Here is a 20,038-nt window from a genome sequence, read left to right as displayed (position 1 = left end):
ATAACATTGTTTTTTGTTATCGGTATTTAAGTAATTTTCAATGTCTTTTTTGTCATGAAAAACAGTTGTGAGACAGATGGTCCAGCTATGAAAAATTTTAAAACACAATCTTTCCATCTTTATGAATCCCTATGCAGCTGCATGTTTTAGAATTGTCATCCAGGACAAAGCATTTCATTCTGAAAGTAGGATCAACAGGAATATGCTCCTTGAGTGTGTTCAATTTAAGATCAAGAAGTGAGAATCATCTCTTCACCTCCACTAGATTATTGGATACAGGAGGAATTTTGAGCTCAATGTGTGTTTTGAAGTGTGCTTTTGTAGAAAACATCTATTCCTAGTCTATGGCCAATAGTAATCATTCAGTGGTTTCAGAGTTCATCCTTTCAGGACTCAGAGCTTCAAGTCATTCTCTTTGGTGTGTTTTTAGTCATCTACTTAGGTAGTGTGATGGGCAATCTTGGGTTGATTGTTCTAATCCAAATCATTCCCAGCTTCACACACCCATGTATTTTTTCCTTGGCCATCTAGCTTTTGTTGATTTATGTTATACCTCCTCTATCACTCCCAGCACACTTGTGAATTTTTTGCACGAGGTTAGAAGCATAAGATTTTATGCATGTGCCATTCAGGTGTGCTGTTTTATTTCATTTGTAGTTTGTGAAATGTATTTGCTGTCAATCATGGCATATGACCACTATGTAGCCATCTGTAACCCTTTACTTTATGTCATTCTCATGCCGAGAAAACTCTGTTCAACTGATTGCCAGTACATACATTTATGGAATCACAGTGGCAACCTTCCGCTTGTCCTTTTGTGGCTCCAATTTGGTCAACCACTTCTATTGTGATGATGTTCCCTTAGTTGCTCTGGCTTGTTCTGACACTCATGTCAAAGAGATACTGTTGTTAGTCATTGCTGGGTTCAATACCCTTTCCTCTCTAGTGATTGTAATCATTTCGTACATCTTCATCTTCTTTGCCATCCTAAGAATTCATTCCGCTGGAGGAAGATGGAAAGCATTTTCTACCTGTGCTTCCCACCTGACCTCCATCACAATATTTTATGGGACAATCATTTTTATGTACCTTCAGCCCAAGTCCAACCATTCTCTAAACAAAGATAAATTTGCTTCAGTGTTTTATGTGGTAGTGATCCCCATGTTAAACCCACTGATCTATAGCTTGAGAAATCAAGAAGTAAAAAATGCCCTGAAGAGAATTATAGAAAAGCTATGTTTGCCTATCAAATAATGTAAGAATCAATGGAGAAAGATTAGTGGACTTTGAATATTTTCTTACCTAGAATCATAAATCTGGTGAATGCTAGAGATATGTTCCTCACTTTGAGTGCTTATACTCATTCAGGGCATGCCTCAACCCCCTTTTTCATTCTTAGAGATTTCCACATGAAAGACATTTTGTAAATTTTGAGCTGTTTAATTTCAAAAAGAGATGAGAGGGAGAGAGGGAGAGAGAGAGAGAAAGAAGAAGAAGAAGAAGAAGAAGAAGAAGAAGAAGAAGAAGAAGAAGAAGAAGAAGAAGAAGAAGAAGAGAAGAAAGAAAGAAAGAAAGAAAGAAAGAAAGAAAGAAAGAAAGAAAGAAAGAAAGAAAGAAAGAAAGAAAAGAAAGAAAGAAAGAAAAGAAAGAAAGAAAGAAAGAAAGAAAGAAAGGAAGGAAGGAAGGAAGGAAGGAAGGAAGGAAGGAAGGAAGAGAAGAGAAGAGAAGAGATTTTGATCTTTAACCACAACATCTTCATAATAACTAATGAAACAGTATTGGGAAATAGAGGCCTTCTCTGAGCTCTGTGTGACATTGAGAAATTTTGATTCTTTTGAAATACATCAATTTGTGGTATCTTATATTTCCAGGTTATGGCTTAAGTAATCTCTGAAAATACCAAAGTTTAATACCATGGATTTGTATGATCTTAAGAGCATGGATATTTTCCCTAGGTCTCCAGTGTCTCTGCATTCACTAGCAGAATTACCTTGACTTTGAATATTTACTGACAGATTCAGTGCCAGGTCATATTGCTGGATTCCCTTCATGGTGCTATAGTTGTAATGGCTGCAGATATCATAATCTTCTTTTAACATGGAAAATAATAGGATAAATCACTAGTTTGATTTCTTTTCTGGAATGTTAAAACAATAAATTCGTATCAAATCACTGTTTTTATGATGTGTCATGATCTATAAGGATATTTGGATAAACAGCCTCACTATGGGTGACATAGTAACCCATACTTATTTCTAATTGAACAAATACTCAAATACATTGAACATATTAATTTCTAAGCATAATTTTTAGAGGCCATGTTCTTCTAACTATATTTAAAAATCTAATTAACTTATTACCTTTATTCTCTTTTTTGTGTGTGTTGTATTGGAGATTGAATTCAGGGCCTTCACCTTGAACCACTCCACCAGCCCTATTTTTGTGAAGGGTTTTTCTAGATAGTGTCTCATGAACTATTTGCCCAGGGTGACTTTGAACCACTATCTTCCTGATGTCTGCCTCCTGAATAGCTGGGATTACAGGCACAAATCACCCCCGGCTTAATACCTTCATTCTTAACACCCACAGGGTTAAGTAAACAAACCTCAAACAGACTTTATTTTACATTTAGAATTTTCATATTACTATTTATGTGAAGTTAGGCAACTTATAAGTGACTGAAACACCCTTGAGGAAACCTCTTAGGTTTGTGTGATTGTAATACATAGTACTGCTTGACCAAATGCATGGCAGGGAAGAGAAAACAGCTAGTCTTTGTCTCTGCAACTTAATGACTGAGAATCCAATGCATTTTAATCTTTACTTCATATAACAAACATTCATATAACTACCATTTAACAAACACTAGACTTGATTTAATTCAACCCATTTCATGAATATTAACCCATGCAATCCTCAAGGGATAGCAATGCATCTTATTATTTTCCAGTACTGAGAATATTACACAGAATAGCAGCCAACTATCAAAGGTTACATGGATAATAAGTAAAGAAAACAGTTTCAGACCCAGGCAGTCTTGTCCAGAGCCTTAACAAAAGCACTGCCCTGCCGCAGGCTGGTGTACACATACTTATGATCACTTGTGTGAAGGAGTCTGTATTTGTATTTGAACATGACTTAAGTGATCTGTTAAAGCTATGTGAACAGGAGAGCCCATTTTTGGTTTGTTTTTACTTTGGAGACACTTCTCACTGCATACAGGCTGGCCTCGGCCTCGAAATTGCAACTGTCCTTAATTCTACCTTCTGAGTGCTGGGATTACAAATGTAAGCCACCATGCCTGGCAATGAATGGGACTTTCTAAGATCCACTTGGGTTCTCACAGAAAATGCCAAAATTTGTTAAAGTAACAGTCACATTCTTGATTGGTTGGGAAATAATTGTAGGAAAAAGTTTGACTTTTCTGCTCATACATAATAAAGTATTATTATTTTCTTAATTTTAATGTTTTTAAAGTTTTACAACATTTATCCAAGGCTTTCTTGGAAGCATTTTTCACTTCTTTGTTCCTTAGGCTGTAAATTAGTGGGTTCAACATGGAGATTACCACTGTGTAAAACACAGAAGCCATTTTGTCCATGTTCAGGGCGTGGTTGGATTTGGGCTGAAGGTACATAAAGATCAGCGTACCATAGAAAATAGTAACAGCCACTATGTGGGAACCACAGGTGGAAAAGGCCTTGCGTCATCCCTGGGTGGAGCGCATTCTTAGGACAGCAGAGATGATTAAGAGGTAGGAGATGAGGACGATGAAAGAGGAGCAGATCATATCAAAGCCAGCAAAGGCAAAAATCAGAATTTCCTTTATGTGTGTGTCTGAGCAGGATAAAGCTAAGAGGGGAAGATCATCACAGTAGAAATGGTTAATCACATTGGGACCACAGTAAGTCAAACGAAAGGTGATAATGGTATGGAAGAGGGCTACCAGAAAGCTGTATATATAAGGAACTGCTACTAATTGAATACAGACTCTTTTTGACATCAATGTTGAATAATGCAGGGGACTGCAGATGGCAACATAGCGATCATAGGCCATGGAAGCTAAAAGGAAATGCTCAGTGATGATGCAGGTGAGAAAGCAGCCCAGCTGTGTTGCACAAACATTGAAAGGAATAGTATTGTGCTCCACAACAAAGTTCACCATCATCTTTGGTGTAATAACAGAGGAGTAACAAAGGTTGACAAAGGCTAAATGACTGAGGAAGAAGTACCTAGGTGTGTGGAGTCGAGTATCAATCCTGATTAGGGTAATCAACCCAAGATTGCCCAGCACTGTAAACAGATAAATAACTAAAAACACCAGAAAGCAGGGGATCTGAAGTTCTGGACGGTCTGTGATTCCTTTGAGAATGAATTCAGTGACACACGTGACATTAACTTCAGCCATTAAATTTAGCAGATTTTGTGAACTTTGCTGTAGCTGAAAAATAAAAATGTCATTTTTCACGACCCCTGCCAATCTTGGGTGAAAAATATCATTGGCATCTTCTTGCTCAGAATGATGTCATCATGTGAATGAAATGTGCACCTAACTCTCTAATGAGAGTTCTTAGTTCTTCATTGTTCTCAAGGGAGAAGTCTTTCTTTCAAGTTAGTCTTCATAAGAGTTACTTAGCTTTGTAATTTTAGAAAATAATAGAGGATATTATTGTATTCAAAAATTAATTATTATGAAATGCTTGGACATGACTGACAGTAATAATTCATTGTTTTTACTGACACTGTCTTTGCTATGCATATATAAGTATAGCAGTACCAAAATGTGCAATTCATAAATAGATCCATATTTATATTCCCTTATTTTTCAATTTTGTGCATGCTCACATAAGATGTATTGAAAATATATTAAGATAATTTTAAATACTAATATGTATTAGAAAAATTGTGTGTCTCCCAAGATCTACACACTTTCCTATATGCCCTTCTGCATTTACAGAATACGTAATTATGCTTTGGGAGCTAAAACTGATCAGAATACAAGAAAACATATCATGTTACTTACATAGAAATTAAAGTTATGATTTTTCCCAACTCAAAGTTCACCACATTTTAAAGTTTCTTACCTAAGGAGCAAACATACATCAAGTAATTTATCAAATAACCCATTATTCTGCACTACATGCATGTAAATATCTTTCCTCATAAATATACACCAATATATTTCAAAGAAGGACTAATATATCCAAAATGCTTACCTTAATTTGATGTACTTTTATCTACATATTCTGAAGATATATTCTAAGAAATATATCCTTATATTTATATTTATACATATATGTATAAATGTATACATATATGTATACATCTGTATATATATATACAGATGTATATATCCTTATTGATGTACATATATAAGGAAACATTCAGTTGCAAACAGTTTTATGAAAACATACACAGGTTGATGGAGTTTCTGATGCAACTTTCAGAGTAATTAGAATCATTTGTACTCATACTAGCTATTAACAAAAAGACTAGGTTCAATAATAATCCAGTTTTACACTATTCAAAACCCTTTTTTGCTCCTGGATTTGTTCTTTTAATGAAGCAGAACCAAAAAATATTAATGAGAAAGGATTATTTAGAGTGACCATATATAATTCCTTCATATTTCAATTTTAATTTATTATTACTATTATTTTATCTATTTCAGTTAAGTTCTGTTTTTATAATATACCCTACTTACTACCATATATGAAGTCACTTAAAATAGCTTCATACTTTTCCTATGCTGAAGGTTCTCTCCTACCCATCCTAATTTACAATAGGAAAAAAATCTAGTCTTATGTTTAAGACAGCGAGTGGATGGTATAGTATGAATGTGTGCTTAACTTCAGAGATCATATTCCTAATAATTTTTTATTCAAAGTGTATGGGGTTCTTCCATCAGCTTTAATTGATGAGATAAAAGAACAAGGCTATCATATACATCCAGTTAGAGGAGACAAGCTGGAAGCTATAGTTTATTGAGGATTGCCCAGTTTTCCACATACCTGGTCAAAGTAAAATCACAGGCTCCTGAAATTTTAAAAAGTTAGGTTTATAATGTTATCTTTCACAGTAAATAATTGTTTCACTCAAGAATATTCAGAATTAAGGGTTCTCTGACTTCCATATGAAACTTGAACATACTCAACTTATCTCAAAATATTTTGTATTCAGTTCCAGTAGTGAAGTTATATTTAAGTTCTGAGGATAATTATAAAGTTACTGGACAATTTGAAAGCATATTAAACCACCTTCTCTGAAAAATGGTATCAGAGGAAGAGGTTTACATATAATTTATTATATTTTTGTACTTAAGCAAGGCCATAATTGTATTAGAATTTCTTACACTATTGTTTTTGCACAACTTCAAGATACATGAAGATTGCAAAGTACATTCAAAACAAATCAGAGAAACCATATAAAAAGATAAAGGCATCAATGAGAACATTAGAATCAGTGAATATTTAGCATTAGGTAAAGTGGAATGTGTAAACATCACATTGCAATAGAAAAGCAAAAAAGTTCATAGTAGAATTGCATATTAAATTAGAACTTGAATTCCAAATTCAATTAAATTAAATATCACACAGAGACAAAATGACATATGAAAGTCTGTTAAAATACTCTACCTTAGAACTCTAGATTATTTTTTATCAATTTCTATGATTCTCAAAAAACAATTTGTCTTTGTAGCTTCCAACTAATTTCTGTAGGCTGTACTGATGCAATCACCATCCTATTGCCTGACCATTTATTTCTTCATTCTTTTAACTAGCTCTGTCATCCTTTAGGGGAAATTCTTAAAATCCTTGACATAATTTAGCCATGGATTTCTTTCATAAGCACTGGTGTTCCTTACTGTGTTGCCTCTTTCCTACAGCAAGCTTTTCCTCAAACTTTCCTGAATATTAGAATCACTTAAGGTCTTTCCAACATCCCAGATGTTTCTAAAGTAGAGCCAGCATGGAGAACCAGAACTTTACAGAACAAATACAGGAATTGGAATAGCAAACAGAGCTCAGCCACATTTCATATTTTTTTTCTCTTTTATTTTTGCTTCCCTAAATTCTGGTTGAGCTAGTTTAAGTATATGATTCCACCATGTCAATGGAGATCAATTCAGAATACAACTATTTCAATTCAAGAGAAAAAAGAAAAAAGCCAACAAGTGTTATGTGGAATAGTTTTTAGGAAAATCACTTTTCAGTTTCTCCATTTTCACACCTGTTCCTTTCTGAAAACCATTTGCTTAAGAAGGCAGTTTCACACTCTGTTCTCATTTGTCTTCATTTTTAAAAACTGACCCTTCTCTGATTTTACAAATGAAAGTCCTCCTTCCCAGCTCTCAACTATCTACATCCTTAGTGTTTGTTTGCTTTGGTCTTGAACTCACTATGCAGACCAGACTGGACTCAAGTGCATCAATATATTCTTTTAGGGAATTGGGTAGTTCTTTTCACCAGGAGACCATAGATATGCTCTATAGCCCATTAATAAAATAAAGTTCAAATAAAAGTTAAATTTATGTTTAATCTCTATTCATAAAAATTTTAAAAACAGACCAATAATTTTCTAATAAGATACATTTAACTATAGGTTCTCTCTCTCTCTCTCTCTCTCTCTCTCTCTCTCTCTCTCTCTGTTTCTCCTCCTCATACATATATATATAAGCACAGAGACATCAAAAAGATATTTTAATGTCAAATATCTATAACATAAAAAATTAACTTTCTGTACCTATTGTAATATTGCTGGAAAATATTTAGATATTCACTTAGCTATATTAGTTGAGATTAAATCTTTAGTCCCAAGCAAATTCATTTATTTGGCTCCCTCAAAGTCTCCGCAGATTCTATTTTTCTATCAGATTCCAAAATACAGTTGCAAAGCAAATTAAATCTCTCTCATACACTAATTCTTTAATGCCTTGCTTCCTAAGAATTTATGTCACATATGTGATGTTTTATACACAGTGGAATCTGATACAACAGCAATGCTCTACACAGACAACACATTCAATAATGTGGAAAAAGCAAAATATTTCCTGATTATATTGCTTGGTACGGTACAATTCCTATTTTTGTTTTTTATCAGCATTTGCAGGGATTTCCAAGCTGAGCATCCTTTATTCCAGGGCTGCATTAAACTTGTTTACTTCCCCAAAGTTTAACAACCAGACCACAGAGCTACACTGTGAACTATAGGTGTACAGATTCAGTGACTTCTCTGGCTATCAGATGATCAGTCTATGCATCCCAAAAACATTCTGGTGTGAGGATAGGTTAGAAAGTCCTCAACTGAAGCTGATTTGTTTGGAGACCTGATTAGAGTCAAACGGTATTCAGAGAAGCAATATTAGGTAAGTGATACGCCAATAGACTTCTATTTTATTTCAGGATTAATAAAGTATAATATCATTCATTAATGGAGAAATATTTTTGCTGTTGTCATACTATATATCTGTAATCCCAGTCCCTAGCACTTTGGAGACTGAAGTATGAGAATTGCAAATTAGAGTTTAGGCTCAGCAAAAGAGTGAAACCCTAGCTTTTTTTTTTTTTTAAGGTAGAGAAATTTTTACCTTATGTTCCAACTGTCATAGGAACAATGGCTAAGGATTAAGTTTCTAATGAGTGTTACCAGAACTTAAATGTAGAGCCTTTCTTAGTGAAACTCCTTCATAAAAGAATTTTAGACAAGAAATCTTACCTATTTCCATGTCCTTCCTTCTTCTAGAAAGAGGGTAAATTCTACCAGGTTATCTAGTTAACTTAACATGAGGTTATTTGAGGTCTCGTTTGTATGTGTGTGTGTGCCTGAGTGAGAGAGAGAGAGAGAGAGAGAGAGAGAGAGAGAGAGAGAGAGATGAAGTAGTAATTTAAGTAAAATAGCTTTTCTATAGAAGGTGCTGAAAAGGTCTAAAAGTATGAAATGCAGTGAGGATGCAGTCTGATTTCACTTCACCAAGGATAATAATAATTGGCTCTAAAACTAGATTCCATCTGACCTGCTTATCAATGAGCTTGGTGCCCCATGAGCTCATTGTGAAGTTGTTTTGATGATTTTTATTCCTTAGGTCCCTTTGGATATAAACATGAACCTCCAGAGGTATCAGAAAGCTGTGATGTTTCCTTTCTTGCTTTTTTCAATGTAAGATGGATGAGCTGGAGAAATTACACTAGTGTTTGGGGGAGAAGTCCTTTAACCATTTATGTTCCTAAAGGAACCACGCTTCTAATATACCAATTAGACATTTGCTTAATAGTCAATGTCGGGCTTACTACTGGGAGCAACATAATAAAACTTAGATGCTTAGGTAGTTCGATTAAAAACTCAAGTTCTGTGAAATGACAAAAATAATGGTTAAATCTTCAGTAACAAGATATTGGGCAAAGTCCATACTTGCTTTAATTCTAAATTTACTTAATTTTAAAAATTATGTAAATTGTTATCTTCCATAAAATGAATTTGTAAATATTGACTGAGGAACCATATATAAATGCCTTAGTTAATTCTCTGGTTAACAGTAAGTGTCAAAAAATCTTTTTAAAAATGAAACAGAAGAAGTATCATAAATGAAACCAATGTACTTCTAAAAAGTGACATAAAAACAGGCTGCTACTACAGTTTTAGCCTCTATCTTGGAGAATAAGAAAATATAGTAAATATTTTTTATAGTTATCATGTTATCTTTAATAAAAATGATTGATGATCTTCACATGCTCCTCAGAATTAATTTTCTCATTCTTCTTTCCTGCACTAATGTGTGTGTGTGTGTTTGTGTGTGTGTGTGTTAAGATTCCTCAAACTCATACAAATATATCTCTCAAGATCAGCAATGGGGTAAATAATGGAGCATAATAGCAATAGATAATAAACACTTATGTTGTCTCATATTGTGCCAAGCACTATTTCAAGACATCTGTGTACTAGCATATATAATTCTCATAATGACTCAATAAGTTATTATTATCCCCATTTTCAAAGGGAGAAACTGAAGCCTAAATAGTTCAAACATCTTATTAAGGTCACACAGCCATAAATTGCCCAAACCAGGACATAACTACTGACTTACACCTCTTCCCTACTCTCTAAGTACAGGAATAGCAACTGCCACATAGTGCCTGTCTCAGGAATGCTTGATACCTGGTTTAAACTGGATGCAGCCAATGGGCAAGAGAAACTGTTACATAAAATCAGATGGCATAAGAAGAGGGTGGTCAGAGTACTTTAGTGGTGCTGTCTCCCTGCCTTGGAAGACATTTCAGGAAGTAGCTGCATCAGTTCCCTCTGGGCAACCTCTTATCCACAATGTAGTTTTCATTGAGCTTCTAATTCTTTCTATGTCCCTTCCTTCAGCCATTGAAGTGATGATAGGATTGGATGCCTGAGATTCTAGGTGTTCACTATTACTTTTTTGTTCTCACCTATTTATTTAAAGTATTATGGGTTGATTCTTCTCAGGAATCTGATAAACACTTCAGTAGATTTCAACATTGAAATTAGTCCTACTATTTCTTGATAACTACAAACTTTGAGAATTTTTTAGAAAGAGATATCACCTCTATGTATTTAGGTGAGGGTGAATTCATTGTATGATACTTGGAAAGAATGGAGCCCTTAAATTAAGAATTAAAAAATGGATAAGATTATTATCCTAATGAATGAGAAAATGCTCTGAAAACTGCATTGATTATTATATTGCTTTAATTTTATACCATTCACATGATCAAAAATATATTTGAAAAGAATTATGTATGAATATGTGGAAGAATAATGCATCCACTGAACAAATAACTATAAACTGATATACTAGTTAAACTAATGTTACTCTACTGAAATATCCAGGCAATGAAATTGTAGAGTAAAAGGTGATTTTTGGATCATGGCTTCAGTCCAGGATCCACTGGTTCCAAAATTTTGGACTTCTGATGATTTTAGGAGCATATGGGGGAACAAACTTCTCACTTCATAAGCCAGGAAACAAAAGGAGGAAGGGAATGAAACTGTGGCCTAACATTTCCCTTAGAATGCACACTTCCATTGACCTAAGGAGTTTGAATAAGACATCTTCCTACTAGATGTACCCAGGACCTCCAAGTAGCACCATTCTGTGGATAAAGGCTTTAAAATACAGACATTTAAGGGAGACAATATATGAAATGGCTTGCAGTCTGAGATTTACTTCAGTGAGAGCTTTGGAGGGCTAAGATATGAGATTATGAGTATGAATGAAACATATGTGACTATGCATTGAGAAATTGAAGTTGGGCAATTGTTATAGAGGATTCATTATATAAATTCTTCTAATTTTGGAGAATTCCATATTAACTAGTTCTTAAAAGATATATAACAATAAATTTATTGAGTAAAACACAAAGTACATTAACTTTTAAAGATGTATTATAATGAATTTTTTAATGAAACTATAGATTGTTTACATAATTGTGATCCTTTGTTGAAATATCAGTGCATCTTTATTGAAAATTACCATACTGTAATTGGATCCTATTCAGAAAATCATTAGCTATGCCTATATCTTGTAGAATTATTTCTTTTTTCCTATCGTACTTTCAAAGTTTTAGGTCTTGTATTAAGGTCTTTGATCTATTCAGAGTAAATTTTTGTTCAGGATGAAAAATATGGGTCTATTTCAGTCTTTTGCATGTACAAAACCAGTTTTCTAAGCACCCATTTTGAAGTTACTGTCTTTCTTCCAGTTTATGTTTCTGACTGGTTTGTCAGAGATGAGATAATATATTTATGTGGCTTTATTTCTGGGTCCTCTATTTTATTCCACTGTTCTTCATGTCTAGTTTTGTAGTAGTTGTTGTTACTATGGCTCTGCAGCCTATTTTGAAATCTGATTCTGATGTTAGGATTCCTCTAGAATTGCTCTTTTTGCTCAGGATTAGTTTTACTATTCAAATGTTTTATTCTTCCATATTAATTTTGAGATTGGCTTTTCTATTTCTACAAAGAATAACAGTAAAATTCACCTATTGTCCTTGTGGTCTAGGTGGGCCTAGATGACCTCTCCATGTTTTAAAATAATAAATAGCACCCATCTTAGTCACCCAAACCATTGTCTAATGATGAAGGTTGGCTAGATACATGACCTCCCGTGTTCCCCCAGCTCAGGAAGTATTAGACTACAGGTAGGAACCACCATTTTTGAGTCTTTACTCCCATTTCCTGCATAGGGAGCAGGAAATATTTCTGCCTTTTCTCCCCACCCTCATTTCTCCCTACTTTTATCCTGCTATACTAAATGCCTTTCTTACTAAACTTTGCTTTCATTTTTGCATCTTGCCTGAATTCTCTTGCCCATACAAGGACTGAGGAAGATAGCTGTGCTCACTCTCCAGTAACAAGTGGAAGAGGAAAAGGAAATCAATGTCAGTTGAGTGTCCCTTACAAATGCAGAAGCATTTCTCATTTTTTTGCTATTATGCTGCACAGAATAATGCTAAAATAAAAATATTTTTATTATTAAAAATATTTAGCTAAATTTTAATTAACATGGAAATTTCCTGAAACTATAGTCCTTCTGAATTTTCTGGGGGAATAGGCACATATTGTTCTGAAATTGAAAAGACCTTAGAAATGGCCCCATTCCCCTTTCCTCCCCACCCCCCACACAGCTGTGGGGCTCTATACCGAGGGGCTCTACTGTCACTGGAGGCAGGCTGAGGGGATTCCCACAGCTTCTCAGTATCCACGAAAAATCACACCTCCTAGAAATCCACAAACATGAAGAGCATTTCAAGGTGTCTCACAACAAGGAGTCTCACAGGTAAAGTCTTAGCAAGGATTTATTTTAGTATAACAGTGTAAAGTAGGGAGAAGTCGGGGGAGAAAGAGAAATATCTGTTTCACATACAGGAAATAGGAGAAAAGACTCCAAATGATGGTTTGTATCTGTGATCTTATACTTTCTGAGCTTGGGGGATACATGTCACCAGAAATCTAGCAACCCTAATGATTAGACAATAGATCTGGGTACCCAAGATGGGTGCTGTTTATTATTATAAAATGTGGAGATGTCGTCTCAGCCTACCCAAAACACAGGGACAAGAGATGAGTTTTAAAATTGCCTTTGCCAGCTAACATCCCAAAGAGGAAGGCAGATGCAGAAAGCCCTGTTCTTGTGAAGAAACATTTAAGAGGAGGTGGGAGGAGGATAACTGCTCTGGCTTTTCAGTTTTTACTTCCTTGTTCCAATGTCTGAGTCTGGTCCCTCTGATATTTATTAAAATGTATAATTTTCCTGTCTTCTCATCTATCCATCCAGCCATGTAACCATGAGCCCTGTGTCCTGCCTGTGCTCCTTTTTTCCCTCCTATCTTTAGATCCACAAAGTCTCCAATGCTGATCTACTTAGATCACCGCTGAGGGTCATTCTTGGAGCTTCTGCTGGTGATACTGTGGCCTGAGAGCAGCCAGTAGAGGCTCTGCTTTCACTGTGGAATGTGGGCTCTCCTATTTAGGAAGGAAATCCACTTAGGTGGAACTAGGGCATTTGCAGAGAATAAATATTCTTACTCATTAAAGTATACAGCATGTGAAAATTGTACCTTTAAGGAGCTAAAATTTATTTTCTTATTCAGGACACTCATTATCATGATCAGTAAATGAAAATCCAATAACTTTCCTTACCATGAGCTGCTTTGTCTTCTATCTGAATTCCTATGAACTTATAAGAGGAAATTGAATGTATAAAATGGATGAAATGCTCCCCTGTGAGGGTGTTAGTCATCCTGCTGACTAAACTCCATATTTAATCTCTTATTATTTCTCACCCATTGCAAAGGCATCTTGGCATTAGGGAGTGTGGTCCTCACACTTACAGACCCTGGCTCAGACTCTACGAACCCCTGGGGATTAATAATAGGAGTTGGAAGGACACAGGAGGACTTTGGCTTCTGTGCATATTTTAATGCAGCGTACATAGCACAGTCTGCCTAGAAACTGATGCTAGCTGTATAAGCTACTAGCTTTGTGATATAAGCCTTTCTGAGCTTGTTTTTTAATCCATAAAGTGGAGGTGATCATGTTAGGTAGCAGTCATGAGTGATGGGTGAGGCAGAATAGATAGATGAGGAGATAGGGAAATTATATTATTTTCATAAAGATTAAAAGGGGCCAGCTTAGCCATTGAAACTAGAAAGTAAAAACTAAACTAAAAAGCTGCAGTAACTAGCTTCCCCCCTCCCATCTCCTTTTAGATATTAAATTACAGGAAGCTAGCTGCATAGCAGGGCCATCTGTATCTGACTTTTTCTTTGAGATGTTAAAAAAGCTCCAAGGCCCCTTGGATTGGTGAGGGTCAAAAAGAGTGAAGCACAAGTCTAGCTAACAGCAGTCCTAAAGCACATCTTCTGTTCCCATCATTTGAGTAGGCCTACAAGACACCTCCTGTTTTAGCACCCATCTGAGCCATCCATATCCATTATCATTGACCATGTGTATTATTACCCCAGCTCTCTGAAAGTGTAAGCCTAAGAAAGGAGGGCCACCATTTTGAGTCTTTACTCACATTTCTTGCATGGGGAGCAGGAAATGTTTCTCTTTTCTCCATTTCTCCCCACTTTTATCTTATTGTACTAAATTCCTTTCCTAATAAACTTTGCTATTACTTTTACTACATTTTCATGTCTTGTGTGAATTCTCTCACTGGATGCAAGAACTAAGGTTTATAACAGCCCAAGGCTTTCTGCTGACTATAATGATAGTTACCTCTTAGATTTGTGAAGATTCAATAAACTAATCCATGTTAACAGGCTTAAACAGCCCTAAATATAGTGCCAAATAAATATAAGCTATTATGGAAACCAGACCTTCCTGTGGGATCAGAGTCTGCTGAGCTGGCTAGATCAAAGGTCCTTTAGCTCAGAGGGTTCCTGATTCACACAAAATTCATTGTCTCATGGACAACATGGAGGGTGAATGTATAGGCAAGAAGTTTATTAAGAGGAAGGACAAAATCCCATGTGAGAAAGGGAGAGGTCCCAAAAGAGTTGCCAGAGAAATGATGCCGTCTAAGTTTTTATCCATTTACCCCAGAGTGCTGCTCAGTCTCTATGCTAATTAGGTGTGCAGAAAGAAGCATTCCTATTGGCTGTGCTTGCAGTGTTCTGACTGGTTGTGCTCTTAAACCAGGGGGATTTAAAATTCCTACTAGTCCTCATAGTGTCCTCATTCTGTTCCATCCTTTTTCTTTTTCTACCCTTTAAGATCACAGGGAATTCATAATGGAGTTTTCCAGGGGCTCTTCTGTACTAGCTATACTTAATTTTAGCTAATTGCCTAGCCTGCTTGCTCATTTCCATCCTCTGAAGAGGTAACCTTAACTGCCATTAGGGAAAAGGGTTGGTAACTGCTCTTTGGCTGCTTTGAGCTGGAAAGAGGTGTCAGTAGGGGATGGCAGTCAGGACCTTCTCACAGAGGTCTACCTAAGGGTCCCCCAGCAAATGGAGGTATTTATTTGAGGCTCCCACTTTTATCTTAAACTTAAGAAGTGGCAAGGGAAATTTAGTTGTTAAGAAATTTAGTTGATGAGTTGCTAGGCCCAAGCCCAGGCCCGGGCCGAGGAAACATCTAGTTATTGTTTACTCAAAGAAAAATTAATAAAAACAATCCTTGAAAATATGTGGATAAAGTTAATAGGATTTTAAAGAATCATAAAAACATTAAGGAAGTGCATACAGTCTACAGATTTAACATACTGAAAACACCTGCCACCCATAGAACAGTATAGTGGATTGACAGCTCCTATAAAGAGGGCAACCGGTATCCATCTGTTTCTATTTACAATAATAATTGTCAGAGTTAGTGGAGTTAGCTCTTGAGTTGTATCATTTGTATTCTTTAGCCTGGAGATAAGAAGAGGAAACAAACTTGTTTAAAACATTAACATAAAGTTTAATAAGTAGCTCATTAGGATTTTTTCCTAGAGCTATAGAAATACTGGGAAATAGAGAGGCAACAGGAGGTTTTGTCCAGTTGGAAGTTAAACAGGCATGGGGATCAGGTCATCATGCTTATGAACCACCCCTTCTCAACCTCTTGGCTTTAATTGCTTTTGGATGAGCAAGGCACAAGCAACTCCATTTGGAACCTGACGGTTCTTATTTCCCCTCTTGTCTGAACAGTTTAGTCTTTTTTAAACTGGGCCCTTGTCACTGGGATAACTTTGGCCCACTAGGTTTTTTTCTTGGTTGGTCTGATTTGGTCCCACATGGGGAAGGGAGTAATAGGCAGATCAGGTGGGAGTTAGTGCCCTTATGACACTTTTTGGCCAGATTTAAGCAATGAAGAGTTTTGGAAGAAGTGGTGCTTGGACTGGGTTTACCTGAAGTCCATTAAGTTTAGTTTTGTCTGCTTTATAGGTTATGTCCTGGCATCTTTTAAAAAAAATGCTGCTTAATTTACTTTGTTAGATAGAAGTTGTACTTCCGTAGAACATCAACAGATAAAATTTAAAGTTTTACAAGGAATATATAGAACAAAACCAATTAGAGCAAATATGTAAAGAAACAAATGTTTCAAAAATAAATACTTGCTACCGATTTTTTCCGTGAATTTGACTGTACCTGCCTTAAAGAAGGATCCAAACTGCAGATAACAAAAACACTTAAAACAGCCATTGTTAGAATTTTAAATCTTTGGTAATGACAGTAGCTTAGTTATTTCCATTGTATATAACATTATAAGATAATAATTATAATTGGCATCAATGCCTTTTAAGCTCTTCTTGTTCCATCTGGAAACACTTGTACATAAACCTGTAAGTTCAGATTCCAGACAGCCAGGTTGCCCAAATGGCAGGTCTCTCCATCTGAACAGCGCTGACCATAAATGACAGAAATGCCAAAGGTTCTAAGTGACCATTATTATATGTAGGAGGGTTAGAGGCAGTGCATCTTAGATGAATGAGGGCACCACATCAGCTGGTCATTTTACCTTTACTAAACATACACATTTTAAACTCTATTTAGTATAGTGTTTAAATTAGGAAGCTTAATCAAGTAGCCCAAACATTTCCAGGAGGGTGTTAAATGTATTAAAATCACTGAAAAAGAGATATTTAAATGAATTTATTTGGTTAGGACTAACCTTTTTAAATAGTCAAAAGCCTGATAAAGTTAGCAGAACACAAGCAATTACCTCAATAAAAACAAAAATCTCTCCTATAAGCCAATTTTTAGCAATTACTAAGAATAGAATACTTTTTTAAGACAGAGAATTTGCTGATAGCTTTATAAAAATTTATTAAATTTTGACTTTAGGAAATCCTATAGATTATAGTTAACTTAATCACATGCACAAGGTTTTATAAATTCTATCTACTATATACTTTTAAGACTTACTCTGTACTTTCATATGACTTTCTGAACCTTCTGCAGACTTGTCCTATCCTTTTTCCATTTTTGAACAATGCTTTAGAATAAACCTTACTTTATAAAATCCTTTCTCATCCAAAAGCATTTTATCTTCTCTTTAACTTTTCCCAAAACATTTCCTCAATACTTCCTATGTCTTTCCTACTTGTTTTTTATTTCCTTTCTAATTTGCATTTAAAAATAACTTTATGAAACTTTTAAACTTAGACAAAATTATTTTCCTCAATGAAAATGCTCTTACTAGTCTTATATGTTCATGAAAAAACAGAAAGCAATCTTAAAACTATTACCCTGTACAAAACAATCTGCAGACATAGACCAAATATTATAAGAGAATTAAATCCCAAATTGTAATTATGACAGAATGAAACAGGTTAAGGTCTTTTGAAGCTTGTGTTTAAAATGACCACCTTTTTTTTCTTTAGTCTATGTCTGAGGGTTAATTCCTGAATGCCTGCATTTTAGTTAAACCTGACTGAGATAAGATAACCAGTTTTTTCTTTTTGGAGTGACAACAGTTTCACATATTAGCTTTATTATAGTAATTAAGACCCATCCTACAGATGTCTAAACACACATGCAGACACCAAGTTTTAAATTAGGTATGCCAACAATGAAAAGCACACAAAAATTAAAAAGAAAACTCTTTTTCCAGAGGCAAAAGTTTTTGCCTAATGCTTGATAGACTAATACCCACATTTCTATAATTATATTAATTAAGAGTTCTCTTAAAACCTCCCTAGGGGGTAATAAGATGGCATAGACCACATATCTGCCATCTCAGCATCATGGCAAAGATGGCTGCTGTGGTGATGGGACCCTGGAGGAAGCATGGTGGTCCATCATGGCAGTGGCATTTTCCATAACCGTGTGGTTTTTTCAAAGAGCATTTAGATGGAACATAAGCCATGTTACATACAACATAAACATACAAACAAACATCAAACACAGAACAAACTAATGGGAAATTTTCATTTTTCCGGTTGGGCCTCCAGAAGTTGAAAGGGGTTGGAACTAACTTAAGAGGCTCTTCCAAACTTAAGGATAGTCTGGGGATGATAAGATGAATAGAAGTATCTTCATTCTGGTCTATCCTGCTTTTTCTTCTTTTTGCCCTTTTAAGGTCACAGGGAGGTCATAATGGAGTTTTCCAGGGATCCTTATTTCCTAGCTATACTGTTTAATCTTAGCTAACTCCCTAGCTTACTTGCTCACTATTACCACTTGTATAGGTCCTTGCCATTGAGTTACAAAAAGAAAGTTTCTAAGGAAGTGCTGCCTAAGGAAAAAACATTTCAACCTTTGTAGACAGGTAATTCACTCTGTAGCTGGAGCTTCACTTTCAATAAAATGTTTTTACTATTGTGGGGATCAACTTGCATGAAACCTCCATCCATTTTTTTCTCATCCAGTCACTCCATGTGGAAAAGGCTGAATAGAGGAATAAACCATTTCATGTATTTATTCTTTCAACAAATACTCATCATCAAATTCTGGGCTAGAGCACAAATGAAGGTCCACACACTACTTGTCTAAATATTTAACAATTATAAACCAAGGAAATGAATCATTACATAAATGTTTTATCCTACTTTGACAAATTCACTCTCAAGATGCCTTGGAAGGCCAGGTTTGGATTTGGAATTCTTGAAACTCTCAGAGTTCTATGCCCAAATATGGCAATGAAAGAATTTCTGGGCTTGGACCCTACCGATGTCCTGACACCTCTTCCCTCCCCAACAACCCCCCATCCTGAGTCTTTTCTGCATCCAGCATTCTTGCACACAGATGTGTGGATGTTCTAACTTACTTTCTCAAGCTGCATGTACAGCTTCACCCACCACTCTATGACAGGCCTTTGTCCTGGGGATGCTTGCTCTGCTGGCTCTCCACCCTTGTGAAGATAAACCCAAGCAAGAGGTGCACACATGCAATTAAAAAGGACCCCAGTTTATGGTAAAGATGATTCCAGTGTCCTGGGTACCTAGAAAGAGGATTGAGCCTTGGTTAGACAATTGCCCTTAACTCTGTAGACTCCTTGCCCCATGGGAAGAAGCACAGCTGGGAGAGGGCAGCAGCAGGATCCAGGCAGTAGCCTCCTTGTTTCAGTCTAAGGGCAGGATCACTGATTCAGCTTTTTATCTGCCCACACAATCCTCAAAACTGGAGATTCCACAGTGAGCAACAGACATGATCTGTTGCTTATATGATGGACAAACATTCAACAACTCTTTCTATAAGTAATGAATTCCAATTATGATGATGCCATGAAGGATAATCCAAAGTATTGTGAGCATATGGCAAAAGAGCTTTGACCACATCTGGAGACTGGGGAGATTTTCCTGGGAAAGCAACATAAATTGAAACCTGGAGGATTCAGAAGTAAAAGAGAGTGAGAGAGAGCCTTCCTTGCTGAAGGAACATCATGTGCAAAGCCTTGCAGTGGCATGGAACCAAGGAAGGTTAATACTTCTGGAATGAACAGACAGACCAAGAGGCTATGGGGTTAGACAGAAGATGTAGGAAAGAGTGAGATGCTTCAGGGATTTTGTTTTGTAAGGACTTTGGTATTTAGGCATAATGGGAGAGCATTTAAGGAGCTCAGGCAGAGGTTTAATCTGATGAGT

General features: G+C 35.8%; 1 long non-coding RNA gene and 2 pseudogenes across 1 annotated transcript in view; 1 reads left to right on the top strand and 2 right to left on the bottom strand.

Moving 5' to 3' along the window:
• LOC141425727 (uncharacterized) overlaps window positions 1-20,038 on the bottom strand; it is a 457,749-nt gene that overhangs the window by 312,365 nt on the left and 125,346 nt on the right. The gene's annotated exons all lie outside the window — the stretch shown is intronic.
• On the top strand, window positions 297-1,254 carry LOC109677137 (olfactory receptor 5AL1-like; annotated as a pseudogene).
• Window positions 1,645-5,268, bottom strand: LOC141425715 (olfactory receptor 8U3-like; annotated as a pseudogene).

The sequence above is a fragment of the Castor canadensis genome, chromosome 1, assembly GCF_047511655.1.
Source record: "Castor canadensis chromosome 1, mCasCan1.hap1v2, whole genome shotgun sequence".
Taxonomy (NCBI): Eukaryota; Metazoa; Chordata; class Mammalia; order Rodentia; family Castoridae; genus Castor; species Castor canadensis.
This window is presented reverse-complemented; position numbering and strand designations above follow the sequence as displayed.